This window comes from Balaenoptera physalus, assembly GCF_965194825.1.
Source record: "Balaenoptera physalus genome assembly, chromosome: 11".
NCBI lineage: Eukaryota > Metazoa > Chordata > Mammalia > Artiodactyla > Balaenopteridae > Balaenoptera > Balaenoptera physalus.
In genome coordinates this window covers 85,862,681-85,876,133 of record NC_138896.1, presented here as the reverse complement: position 1 = coordinate 85,876,133, position 13,453 = coordinate 85,862,681, and the positions used below count along the sequence as shown (strand labels likewise).

At 40.6% G+C, this 13,453-nt stretch overlaps 1 protein-coding gene across 14 annotated transcripts in view; it reads right to left on the bottom strand.

Annotated features, from left to right (window-relative positions):
• LOC309637527 (uncharacterized protein) overlaps positions 1–13,453 on the bottom strand; it is a 432,423-nt gene that overhangs the window by 211,573 nt on the left and 207,397 nt on the right. For 3 of the 14 annotated variants that reach the window (XR_014250590.1, XR_014250591.1, XR_014250592.1), the window contains one exon: positions 66–13,453. This exon is cut by the window's right edge. The exons of the other annotated variants lie outside the window; for them this stretch is intronic. The gene's annotated coding sequence lies outside the window, so the exon portion shown is untranslated. Of the gene's footprint in view, positions 1–65 lie in introns of those variants that run through there. 14 annotated transcript variants of the gene reach the window in all.

Below are 13,453 nucleotides of genomic sequence, written 5' to 3'. Positions count from 1 at the left end.
TGCGCCACAACTACTGAGCCTGCGCTCTAGAGCCCATGAGCCACAGCTACTGAGCCCACGTGCCACTACTGAAGCCCGCGCGCCTAGAGCCTGTGCTCCACAACAAGAGAAGCCACTGAAGTGAGAAGCCTGCGTACTGAAATGAAGAGTAGACCCCCGCTCACCGCAACTAGAGAAAGCCCGCGTGCAGCAATGAAGACCCAACGCAGCCAAAAATAAATAAATAAGTAAATTTATTTTAAAAATCTTTAAAAGAACAAAAAAGAATATATCCTGGCATATTCATATCAGTGAAATGTGCTGCCGTCATTAAAAAAAGATGATATAGACTACAGGGCAATAGTACTTGGCAGGGACAGATGCCTGCCAAGTATTGTTTACAGGAGCTCAAGTGTAATAAGACACAGATAATATCGATTATCTCTAGGTGGTAGGCTTGCAGGTGATTTTTAAAATTTTATATTTTTCTATGTTGTTTATTTTTTATACTCATAATTACAGCTGTGCATTGAATATATGGAGGGTTTCCTAGGTGGTGGGTACGATGCCAAGTATTTCATGTGTATCATCTCATGGGCTCCGTGAGAGAGACCTGTGAAGCAGGTACTATTAGCATCCTCATTTTATTGATTACGTAACGTAATTAAGTCCCGTGCCCAAGGTTATGCAAGCCAGGAAGTGCCAAAGAATGGGACTGAAATCCGTAACCCACACTAAAACCCATTCTCTTAAGCACCACGTGACATTCTTTTTCTGAAAACAATCATGAAAGTGTATCCTGATAATTGGTTAAATCAACTTCTGAAGAAAATACAGCTATTTAAAATCAATTGGTTGACAATTGATGATGGTACAAAATGTTCCTGATATTCCATTATGTGAGAATGCAGTTTACAGGTATTATTCCATCGCGTGCGCTTGCGTGCCCACGTACGCCCCTAGGAAACAAATATCTTTGCTGATATGTTAACTGCGACTTTCAGTGTTGGGACGGGGATCATTTTAGGCTCTTCTTTTGATTTTTAATGGTTTAAAATTTTTCTATAATAGCAGGTAGCACTTTTGTAGTAAGGAAAAAGGACAGCAGCCTCTCCACCTGCCTTTCTGACACCCGGTGCAGCCGCCTGACCACCTCCCTGCCCCATGCCTTTTGCCAACTTCTGGAATAATAGCGCGTCTTTCTCTTCTCTCTCCCCTGGGACCTGCCACTCCATGGGCTTTAGCCTTCTTTGGCTAAAACCTGAGCTGGTGCCTTAGAGACAAGAAACAGAAACTGGCAGATAACCTGCCTCCTGAGTTTCCCATCTCTGTTTTGTTTGCACCCTGGGGCAGCTCACAGAGGTCAAAACCTGGCTTGTCGAAAGGGCCTTGTTAGAGATAAAGACTCTTGACTCCCAGGGCTCAGGGGACAGGGTGTGGCCACTGGACAGCTGGAAGTTTAAAAACCATGTCAAGGTGTCTGCAAAAGGCTCCATGAGAAGCAGCTGGAAAATGTCTCTCACACCTGAAGGGGAGACCGTGTACTAGACAAGGGGAGTCAGTGTAAACCAGGTGCCCTGCCCTTACATGCTATGAACCTTTGCCTGAAATTCATTCATTCATTCATTCATTCATTCAAGAACTACTTATTGAGTGCCTTCTATATGCAAGCTACAGTTCCAGATTCTTGGGAGGCAGCAGATAACAAAACTGACCAAAGTCCTTGTCCCTGTAACACTTAACATTCTAACCCTTCCACCATCTGCCTGCTTAGAGAACACCAGCTCATGCTTTCAGACCAGAATTTTAGGCTCAACCTGGAGAGCTGTATGATCACCTAGGGTAAAGGGTTACGCACCCTTTTCTCAGATTCCATTATATTTTATTGGCACTTATTTTTCTATGATATAACTTATTGTACATGTGTTTGCTTATATGTAATGTAATTGTTTGTTTATGTGTCTTTTTCTCAAAGACCATGAGCTTGAGACACCTGGGTTCAAATCCATGTTTTCACCACTCAAATAGCTGCATGACACTGGGTCAATTACTTAAATTTAATTTTTACTAACCCAGTTTCTTCACCTGTATCATAGGAACATCAATGTCTAACTCAAAAGATTGTTGTGGCGTTTACAAGAGAAATGAAGACCTGTTCATACAAAAACGTGTATGTGAATATTTTATAGCATCTTTATTCATAAGGATCCAAAACTGGAGGCAAGTCGTATACCTTTTGACTGATGAATGGATCATCAAACTGTGCTACATTTGGACTATGGAATACTACTCAACAATAAAAAAGTTGATACAGGAAACAACATGGGTGAACATCAAACATATTATGGGTTTTTTTATGTCTTTTTGTAAAGTATACAATTTAACAGTTGTATTATATTCACGGAGTTGTGTATCCATCACTACAACCACTTTTAGAACATTTCAGTATGCTCCCCCCCAAAACACTGGCACCCTTTAGCTGTCATCCCCCACCAAATCTCCACTCCCCCATTCTTAGGGAATCAACTTTGTGCTTCTACAGATTTGTCTATGCTGGACGTTTCATATAAATGGAGTCAAACAGTATATGGCTTTTTGTCATTGGCATCTTTAGGTTAGCATATTTTCAAGCTTCACTCACATTGTATCAGTACCTCTCTCCCTTTTATTCCTGAATAATAGTCCACTGTATTGGTATACAACACTTATCCATTCATCTGTTGATGGACATTTAGGTTGTTTTAATTTTTTGGCTATTATGACTAATACACATTTATATACAAGTTTCTTGTTTTTAGTTTTTAGAATATATATATGTAGGACTTCCCTGGTGGCACAGTGGTTAAGAATCCGCCTGCCAATTCAGGGGACACGGGTTCGAGCCCTGGTCTGGGAAGATCCTACATGCCGCAGAGCAACTAAGCCCGTGCGCCACAACTACTGAGCCTGTGTGCCACAACTACTGAAGCCCACATGCCTAGAGCCCGTGCTCCGCAGCAAAGACAAGCCACCACAACGAGAAGCCCGCGCACCGCAACAAAGAGTAGCTCCCGCTCGCCACAACTAGAGAAAGTCCACGCACAGCAACGAAGACCCAATGCAGCCAAAAATAAATAAATAAAAATTAATTAATCAATTTTAAAAAGAATATATATGTATATACATATATCTGTATACATATCTGAATCACTTAACTGTACACCTGAAACTAACACAACATTGTAAATCAACTATACTTCAATTTTAAAAAAATACATAACACCAGAACACCAGCAGCAATGCAAACGATAGACTGAAAATGAAAAAAGACCGAACACATTATGTTAAGTGAAAGAAGCCAGAATTAAAAGGCTACATACAGTGTAATTACATTTATATGACATCCTGCAAAAGGCAAAACACAGTGACAGAACAAAGACCAGTGGTTGACGGGGGCTGAAGTGAGAGGAGGGGATGGCTACAAATGGATGAAAAGGAACTTTTTGAGATAATGTACTATTATCTTTATAGTGGTGGTTACACAACTGTATTCGTTGGTCCAAACTCATAGAATGGTACATCGTAGAACTGTGTTAAATGGATGGATGGATGGAAGGAAAAAAGGAAGGAAGAAAAGATGCTCAACTTAAAACTTCAGGGGGTTTAATGCCTCTGAACCTTTCCAATAGGAAATAGAAACCAGTGAATAAATTCTTCTCCACCACTGTGCATGGCCTCCCAAAACATAATCCCACAAGAACTTGATACCAAGCATTAGCGAACTCAGTAATGCCCCCTCCCATTTGCTTTCACTCCTTCCTTACCGCGTTCCATTGTCTTCCTCACTTCTGCTTCTCCGCGTTGCACTCCCTGATAAAATAATACAACAGCTTTTGCTCCAGGCTTTGCTTTCAAAGGAACTAAGGATAAAACACTAGGCATGGCATGTAACTAGGTTCTTGCCAAGAGAAATGGGAGCAGAAATGGTATGTGCTGCCTTTGGTTCTGGGCTCTCAACCTTTGGGCATGCTCTCCTTCATTCTCCCTCTTCTGCTTCCTATGAGTTGGAGCCCAGCTACAATCTTGATTCAAATATGTAGACAAATTTGACCGCCTGTGAGATGGTGGCACAACCATATGGAAGGAACTTTTTGGTTCCTGGACGACGCTGTGGAGGAAAGATCCTGCCAACCTGGACAACTCATGTCAGAACTGTTAGGTGAGAAAGAAAATAAGCTCTGTATTCCTTAAACCACAGTATTTGGCTGGGGGTGGGGGGTCCCCTTTGTTACAGGAACATAACCTTTGCCTAGATGAATATGGGGGAATAATACGGTTTCTCAAGTACTCTCCGTGACGGTGACTCTTCTAAAAACATGGTGAGCACACATATTGTCACTGAAATTGTGACACTTTTAAGGGTAAAGGAGGTGCTATTAATAATGATTTGGGGGTGATAGGAGTAAAGTAGTCTCCCTGTTTGTAAGCAACGTCAAACCTCTTCTAAGAAGATACCTGGTATATGCTTTATCAAGTATATATGTAAACTATGTAAAGTTTTGTACCTTTATTACTAGGATCAGGATGAGGGATGGCGAGTGGCATTAACGTTAATAGCATCTGGCCAAGTGATGGCGGTTATCTGGAAAGTTCTGACCTCTGTATGTAGAGTATGTATGGAATCTCCATTCCCAGGGGAATGTGGATGTGGCTGGTAATTAGCAGCCCTGGAGATCCATGGACGTCAGAATCTTAGGTGAGCCTAGGGGGATCTCCAACATTTCTGTTTAATGAATATAAGGAGCCAAGAGTATCTCCAACTGGATTTGAGTGGGGAGGAGCCTGTAAGGTGGGCCTTAAAATTCACAGGTGGATGGATATGAAGAGATGGACATGAGGCTGCTCGTGGTCCAGTCTCACGTACTGGATCTGAAAACTCTAGAGCCCTTTTCAGACAGTCTTTGAGACACGGCAGCTCCAGAGTGTTGTATTAGGGCCCATTTGACAAAGTGCTGTTTGAGTTTAAAAGAAGGGCGTTGTTCCTACAACTGGAACTTGACTAAGTGAAAATGGCAGGCAATTCAAGGAGCCGCACTGCCCCATGGGTAAGTGCAGAGTTGACAGCTGGGTGAACAACAGAGCTCACGTCTATCCGCACTGCTCCTCTCTCCTTGCTCTCTCTTTCTTTTTTAAGGTGCTAGACAGGCGTCCAGAAAAATCAAGCCATCAGGTCAACATACAAAGAAAATATGCCCTTGAAATGATTTTTATCACATAAAAATAGTGGAATGGCTTTCGAGCCCTCTTCATAAGGACTAAACCCTTACCTACATCATTTTCCTTCCATTGCAAACCCTGTTGCGGGGCAAATTAGGATTATCGTCAAACTAAATCCTGCATGCCTCAATTTGACCCTTTATCCGCTACTTTTTGTTTTCTTGTTTCCCAGTACCTTCCTGGACTATTATCCCTACATAAGGCGATACAATGTGAGATTGGGCTTACATCAGGCTAGTTAAATTTCAGGCAGGCTAGTAGCCACAGAAAATGTTAAAGGCCACATTATTCAAGTTATAAAGGAGTTAGTTGGAGAGAGGAAATGTTAACATTCAGATGCAAGAAATTGTAAAACCATAATCTGCCAAATAAAACTGTTTCCTTGGAGCTAAATAAATATTCTCCCAGGGACGGACCTGAGGCATCAGACAGCTGCATCTATTTATGGTTTCCCCTGTGTTTCTCTCTCTCCTCTGAGTCAATCAGCTCTACAGAAAGCAACGGCAGTTTCTTTATAAAGCCTCCCTTTTCCCAGCAAGGGACACGAGTAGCGCAAGAGTGAAACAGCGAGCCAGCTGCCATTGAAATGTTCCAACCATCTGCTCCTTCCTTATTTTTTTTTTTTTACTCTGTACACATTTAAATGTCCTTCCTTATTTATGTGTTTGTAGAGAGCAGAGGGAATTATCATCATCATCATCATCATCATCATATTTCACACACTGAGCACCTACTATATTCTAAGCACCATGGTAGTAACTTCATATAAATTATCTCACGTCAACCTCACAAAGCTTTGATAAAGTGTAAGTTTTACTGTCCTATTTTACTGATGGTGAAACTGAGGCTTAGAAAGTTTAAGAGATTCGCCAAAGGCCACATAGCTGATAAGTGGGATGTTCTGAACCTTAAGCCTTTCTCTTTTCGAAAGAAATGTGTAAAGTGCTGATAAACCTTCAGAAAAGTTATGAAGTGGGTGCAAGTATGTTTAGCATCTTTTCAACGCCCTCTTTTCAAACCATCAGAATACCCTACTCCTCTGTACCACCTTTCCCAAAACTGTCAGGGATCCCAACAGTTCCAAAAACATCCTTTCTTGTACCATCTGTTTGAGTATGGGTCTCAGAAAGCAAGACAGTTGAAACATCCAAAGAAATAAACCTCTGAAGGCTGAATTTCAGACCATCCAAGCAAGTAACGGGGAAGATGTCTGTAGGTCAGTGGGCCTCCCCAAGGCTCCTTTGGTGACTCCAGATAGATAGCTGCTACTCTGAAAATTTTAACAACGCTGTGCCCTCAGCAATATCAGGTTCATATGCAGGACTTCCCAAGATAGGCTACCTATCGAACTTTTCAATTTATTAAAACCGAAACAACAGCAAAAATTCTTGAAGGCCATTGCTATGATCCCATATTTTGAAGGGGAAGACAAGCCCAATTTTTTTCAGACCAATAGAGTAGGAAAGATCCAGATTCCTGACTTTGTTATGATTAAGTGAACAAAGTGCTTGTTTTCTAGCAAATAAAAATGTGTTCTTTGGATATTCTTCTTCCTCCAGTCCCAGGGATATGCCTTCAGTCTGCTGTTGAAAATCTAAAGCATTCCAGTTGGAAGAACAGTAGACTTTTCTCTTGTTGGTTGACTGTGAGTAGAATTTGGACAGTGATTGTTCTGCTTCCAGAAAGTCCCTGGGGAGCAGAGAGAGAGGAAGGGGCCTTGGAAACTCAGCCAGGTGTTAGCCATCTCCTCAGGGGGTCCTCTTCTGCCAGGCCATGAAATCCCAGGCCTGGAACAGACCCCACTGACTTTTTCCAAAGTTTGATCTTTATTAGAGAGGCAGAGGCCAGGGATTTTTCCATGCACAGTTCTTCAGCTCTGGAATTCTGGATCTGACCTTCTGGTGCAAGAGAACTTGCATATCCCAACCTTGAAGACATGGTGTGACTATAAAGCATTGAGTTGTTTTTCTTTCCACAGCCTTTTTCTCATTTCCAGAAAGAGAGGTTGAATAAGAGGGGTATTTGGGATGTTATTTGGCTTAGAAGCAAGTTTGTAGAAAAGAATGTCACCCTAGGGGTTTTCCATGTTAGGTAAATTTTTCTCCTTTGCTAAATGAATAATTAATGTTGTTTTAATATGCAACTGGCCCTTCATTTAGACAACTTATATGCATGAATGCCCACCCCTTCTTTCTCTCAAAGCAAATGGATTCTTTTCACCTACTAGGAGGATGGCTTAAAACAAGTAAACATTTGGGTGGTCTGTTGATATTCGCAGAGCACATTTGAAATTAACTAATTTGCCTTCAATGAGAAACAGGTTCAAAGAGCTGGAGCTTTGAAATTAAGTAGCACAAGTTATCTTTGTATATCCTCTGACTTGCTTAGGTTGTTGTTTCAATGGCAACGTTTACTAATGAAGGGAAGGAGATTGCCAGAAGGAGGGACAGAGGCCAGGATGGGTCTCCTATACAGAGTGAATTTTAAACATCAGGAGTAAATAGGCAAATTAATCTGTTTTAAGAACCAGGTTCTTAAAACATAGTTATTCTCTCTCTATTCCCTCAGAGTTCTTGTTTGCCCATCTCTGCAGCACAGCCTTTTAGGCTGCATCTGGGGCTCCTTGGTCAGCTAGCTTCAAGTTGGGTTCAGCTAGAGAATGACACCGACAAGAAAATCAGAGGCAAGAGAGAGAAGTTAGGGTATCTCTGCCCTCTTCCCTTATTGTTTTGTCAACTCCCCTCTGGCAGAGCCTAAGGTTACCCCTTACTTCGTTAGCCCACGATGGTTGTCTAAGTCAGCTTGGGCTATCATAACACATTACCACAGACTGGGTGGCCTAAACAATAGACATTTATTTTCTGGAGGCTGGGAAGTTCAAGATCAAGGCACCGGCAACACTGGTGTCTGGTGAGAGAGCACTTCCTCATTTGCAGACGACTGTCTTCTCATTGTATCTTCACATGGCCAAGAGCAGAGAGAGAAGCAAGCTCCCCTTTCTCTTCTTTTTTTTAAATTAATTTTTATTGGAGTATAGTTGATTTATAATGTTGTGTTAGTTTATGCTGTACAGCACAGTGAATCAGTTATACATATACACGTATCCACTCTTTTTTAGATTCTCTTCCCATATAGGTCATTACAGAGTATTGGGTAGAGTTCCCTGTGCTATACAGTAGGTCCGTTATCTATTTTATATATAATAGTGTGTATATGTCAATCCCAATCTCCCAGTTTATCCCCCTCCCCTTTCCCCCTTAGTAACCATAAGTTTGTTTTCTAAATCTGTGACTCTATTCCTGTTTTTTAAATAGGTTCATTTGTACCATTTTTTTTTAAGAGTCCAGATATAAGCGATATCATATGATATTTGTCTTTCTGTGTCTGACTTACTTCACTCAGCATGACAATCTCTAGGTCCATCCATGTTGCCTCAAATAGCAGTATTTCATTCTTTTTTATGGCTGAGTCATATTCCATTGTATGTATGTACAACATCTTCTTTATCCATTCATCCGTTGATGAACATTTAGGATGCTTCCATGTCTTGGCTATTGTAAATAGTGCTGCAGTGAGCATTGGGGTGCATGTATCTTTTTGAATTATGGTTTTCTCCAGATATATGCCCAGGAGTGGGGTTGCTGGGTCATATGGTAGCACTATTTTTAATTTTTTAAGGAACCCCTCCTATTCCTAGAAAGGCACTAATCTCATTCATGAGTGTTCCACCCACATGACCCAGTACCACTGGGGGTTAGGATTTCAGCATAGGAATTTGGAGGGGTACAACATTCAGTCCATAGGAATGGTCACGACTGCTTAGGTTTGCTAGTCTCTGGGTGCTTTACCACTTCTTGTTTCATCAAACCCACACCTTCCTCCTTTAACACCTTATCATTATGGCCAACTTTGGGGGTAATGGTGCATCCTATTTATTGCCAGGATCCTGATAAATAACACAACTGGCTTTTACTCAATAAGCCTAAGAAATACTAGGAATTAACCTCCTTATAATCACCCGGAGTTGGATCAGGTGTAATAACAATGAGATCCAACACTTATTAAATGCTTTCCATGTTCCCATGTACTATGCTAAGCACCATACATGAAGAATTCCAGGAAGTAGAGACTGGACAGGTTTCTCGATACAATAGGCCATAGGGGGCAGAAACCGTTTATAGGGAACTTATGGCCAAAGCCTATTTAAGTCTAAGGAAAGTGACCCTTGAAGTAATAATATTAAATATTACTTTTATTAATACTGCATATTAATAAAAATAATATTAAATGATCCTTTAAGGGCACTGGATAAACGTGGGTAAGGAGACTATTTTCACAAAAACTCTTTGCTTAATACCTACTACAAATATCTTTCCATTAACTGTCATGGGATCAAAAGACTTAATATCTGTCTATTCTTCTCTCTGAGGAATCCACAGGTGCACATGATGACGTCCCACACCACCATCTGCCATGGGCAGGGCAGTAGAACCTTGGTTATGTGCTTCCCCGGGGATGGGGGGGAGGGATTTCCATGCTCCCAGGGAGACTCCGGGCTACTTTGGGTTTTGACCCTCTTAAGATTGGCTCTTTGTGGCTGAGTTTGCTTATGAGTTTCCCCTCTCTGGGGTCCCCTCTCTTCTAATGGGTAAATTGCTTCAAATGTATGTATTCTGATAGAAGAAAGAGGAAGTGAAAGAAGTTAGGGCGGGGCAGGAGATGGAGGGGCTTGGTGTGACTGTGTCATGCATGGAGTCTTTGTTCTTTTCTCCTTTCTTTTACCAAAAATAATTGTCCAAACTGAAAGTTCTGGTAAGTTGTTGGGTCGTGTTTGGACACTGTTTGGGTGGTATTGGTGTTGGTGTTAGTGGTATTTGTATGTTTGTGCGAGCGTGTGTGTATTTTGTCTGACACTCTTGATTTCTCAAAGTCAACTAAAATTAGGTTTAACAGCTTTTCCTAGTAGTGTTTGGGAAAATTGAACCCATAGCCTGTTATCTGTCACAGATGCCAGACTTTCCTCTGAGGTATTTGCAATCCTGATTGTACACTGAGCTTACCAAGAAGAAGGAAAAGTCGAGATACATGTGAAACATCTCGACCGGAAGAATGTGAGAGGAAATTATGTTCAAATTAAAATGAAATAAATCACAGATAAGAGGGTAGAATTCACATGAGTTTTCAAAATCACTTGGGAGGCATTAATGTTGCATTTTCTTCTAGTAACTGTATGAAATGCTCCCAGGTATCCCAGGCATGATAACAGTAACAGCTAGCATTTATCAAGTCCTTACTATGTAAGGACATTATCTAATTTAATCATTACGCCAGCCCTATGATCTACTTGTTATGAGTTTCATTTTACAGATGAGGAAACTGAGGCTCAGGGAAATTGAATAATTTGCCCGAGGTCACACAGCTAGTACGTGACAGAATGCTGACTTAATACTAAATAGTAACTTGCCTCCCTGTATATGCAACTTCTGTTTTAGTTTTATTTTAAATTATGTAGTTCTATGTGCTCATTAATCCAAAAAGAAAAAAAAATCAAACCATAGAGTATTATACAAAGTAAAAAGGGAAAAGTTTCCATTTTCCTCAACTTTTTTCTTTTCTATTTTGTTTGTACTTCCTTCTTGTATATTATCCTAGTGGTAGCTTCTGCAGACCTTGACCAAGATCTTCTCAGCCTATACTCTTAATCTCTATGCTGTCGTGCTGCATTGTTGGAAAAGCTGCGACACATTTACATAAATTTTGCCAAGAGAACAATCTGCCCAATATTTAACTTAGACCGTATTTAAATCAAATTCTTGCTGAGTGCATCTGTTCAATCCCTTTGTCAGAGTACAATTCCTTAAAAGTTAGAAATATAATACTTTCAAATGTATAGTGGGTAAATGTCAAGGATTTCTCTAACTCAGTAACAAGGGACACAGCAGGATGGCAAAGGTGATCCAAGGGAGGATATAAAAACCGATGTATATTTAGTCAATTTAAAAAATGCTGGAACAAGATTGAAAATTTAGAAATAAAGCTGATCAATTTCCTTCAGAGCAATAAAATCATAACTTGTAGAGTTATCTGTTATTCTGGACGAAAATTATTTGCATCTCTAGGAAACAAAAACTATTTGAAATTTATCAGTCTTCTATCAACTGACATCTAATTTTACAGAGTCTGAACTCTAATTAACAGTAAATTTTAAGGCAATGTTACTTTCCCTTAGAACAGCTGTCCAATAGAACTTTATGCCATGATGGAAATGTTCTTTATCTGGGCTATTACAGTACCCACTAGCCTCATGTTGCCCTTGAACATATGAAATGTGGTTAGAGTGACCAAAGAACTGACTTTTGAATTTAATTTTAATTCAAATTTGACTTGAAATAGTCATACGTGGCTAGTCGCTACCATATTGAACAGTGCAGCCCTGGAGCTTCAAATGACCCTTAGGTGGGCTCATTAGAACTGTTAGTATGACTTTGCAAGGGCTCACGGTAATTTTTTTGCCTTATTTCTAAGTTTGGGGGCATTCTTCTCAACACCTTTGTCCCTCCTACACTTCCCTCCATCAACCTTTATTTTTCTTTCTTTGCTGTGAGGAGCGGGAAGGGACCGCTGTTTGTTGCCCGCTGGTGGCCCCCGTCCAGTTCTCAGATGAGACTGACGGCCCCTCTGAGGACTGAAGACGCAGTGCCCTGGCACGGCAGTCAGGAGGGACGTGCACGCAGCTGCCGTCTAAGAGAGCTGACGTGTTCTGCCGCCAAGCTGAGGAGTAAATGTCACGAGAAAAGCCCTTGAAAATGGTTCTCATCCCCTTTCTCCATCGCAGACAGCCCAGAATGAACTGTTCTTAAACGTTGAATTTTAACATTCTACATGGTTGAGAAGGGCTTCTGGTAAGGGGATTCCAGGGTAAATAGGTTGCTAGTATTTAATTGATGATCAGTGAAATTCCCAGAGCCATCTTTCATGAAGGAAATGGGCTCATGTAACCTTAAAAAAAGGAAGAATATTATCTTTATGATAAGGTGATGCAAGAGTGGTTTCTGTTGATTTATTTTGGAAGGGCTGTTTCTAAAATGATAGAGATTCTAAAAAGAGAGAGAGAGAGAAGCCTCTGCTGGTCCCTGGTATACCTTACTTAGCAGGGGAGAGAGAAGTTGATTCAACTTAGAAGAAGTTAACTGCTATGTGTTTCTGGTTGTCTCAAAGCATTTTCACCTCACTTAACAGCCCCTCACTGCTACTCCTAAAGGCTTTAACAATCCAAAGATGGAATTAATGCCTTCTTCAGTGCTCCCCTTTTGGTGCCTCCTCAGCATCAGGATCTAATAAGCAGGAATGTCTGGGTTGCTCTGTACTGTAGCTTGCCTTGGTGTGCTGCCCTGGATTTGCCCGTAATCTCTCTTAGGGGATTCAAGGCACAGGGATTCAGAGATTGGAATCATTTTGCCAGCCCTGGCAACCTCTGTCACTCTGATTTCTTTAATCTTCCCATCTTTTTTATTTCCCCAAATAACTGAAGACTTTACTGGAAGGTCAAGTAAACTTTGCTGTAAATCACTAGAGGATCCAGAAAAGGAAAGGTAAAAAGGGAACCCTGACTGCTCTCAAATAGTCTTGAAATTTACCCTTTTAATTTTGTAAGCCCCTTGTACTTAAAAAGGCTTATAGAAACATATATAACTTCTGTAAACCAGAATATCCATTGATTTCGTAAACTAACTGAAAGGTAGCTAGAAATGGGTTTATTGTCTCACTGCTGTGTTCAAAAGCTTTCTGAAGTGTATGCTCACCTTCCTGCCTTATTAGTTACAGTAAACATGATGAATCATGTATTTCTTTTAATATCATACACTATACTATGCCTGTAACTCATCATTTTCCACTTGAGTTCTCACCATCATTTACCTTTTTGGGTATCGGACACTGAGTTGAATGTTCCTGTACTTTGAAGCTATCGCCTTGAATACATTGGGTGAATCTTTTGAAATCAATTTGCATTGTCATCTTGTTTTGTTTTTCAATCCAGCTAAGGTTTATTGAGTGTTTACTATGAGCCAGGCATTGTACTAAGTGCTTTAAGTGAAGGGTCTCTTTTAATGCTCTCAATCTTGAGTTACTGGTAGTTTTTCTCCTTAATAAAGAGGAAGAAACTAAAGTTCAGAAAGTCAGTGACTTATTCAGGGTTACTCAACTAGTAAGTATTGAA